The following is a 1,058-nucleotide window of genomic DNA, read 5'->3' as shown; positions in this document are numbered from 1 at the left end:
AATGTATTATGTCCCTGCCACAAAGGTTTAACTTTTATTTTCAAATTAATTTGTTAGTGAGCGAGATTACTTTTTAATCGAGTAAAACTGCACATTTTTCAGTGGCATTTTATTGTGGGCAGCCTAAGGCACAATCCTTTTTAATTAGCGTCATATGCAATCAAGTGAGGTGGGTGGATTATATTATTTTATGCTCATCTGAGATTATCACCATGTCCGGTAAATAAACAAAAAGAAAAAGAAGATATGATTATTAAAGTAACATTATTTTGACCGAGATCGTCAGACAGAGCGTATCCCTGTCTGACGATAAGTAAGGGTTGAGTGCAATTGTAGCCCCCTTTTCCATAAATATACTTTTTTTTCAAAACAAAATAAATTCAGTACACGTATGCTGAGAGTAATGATATTAGATTTTATTTGATTAATATTTTACCTCCCACAGGCGGCATCTTTCACATTTTTGTGCAAAACGATGTATCATACGCATCATGCGAGATGAGACGATGACAGCCACACAGGAAACCATTTTGGTAAAAATACACTTACCGGTACATAAGGCAAAAAGTGACCAAGGCTACTGCAGGTCGAGAAATATGGCCACTAGGTCACAACATGACGCCCATAAATCATATGACTTGGAATTAACCAACAACAGAGCACCGGGCCACATCAAAAAAAGTGCAGACTTTGCTTTGAACGGCTTTGAAGGCACCCATATTAACATTAGAAAAAATGTCACAATAAGTATTCATGCCAAAATGAATATCTCGTCTCGTCTTGTATGGGTTTTTTCTTGATGATGTGTCCATGCTCTACATACACAGTGACATTCTCACAGTGTATGAAGTGCTGCTTCCATGAGTCAAAATGTCATTGTTTTTGAACCTTCTGTTATATATTGACAAATGTATGTCACAGATGTTTTCATAAAACACATACACAGTGTTTTTAAAAATCCATAGTTTGTCCCCTTCGAAAAACTTATTTCATTCAGTTGGAATAATTTTGAGGCCGATGACTTGTTGTGAAGGTTAACACCATGTCTTTCTCCGTAG

Source organism: Hippocampus comes, unplaced genomic scaffold (assembly GCF_001891065.2).
Source record: "Hippocampus comes isolate QL1 unplaced genomic scaffold, H_comes_QL1_v1.1 scaffold147, whole genome shotgun sequence".
NCBI lineage: Eukaryota > Metazoa > Chordata > Actinopteri > Syngnathiformes > Syngnathidae > Hippocampus > Hippocampus comes.
This window is presented reverse-complemented; position numbering follows the sequence as displayed.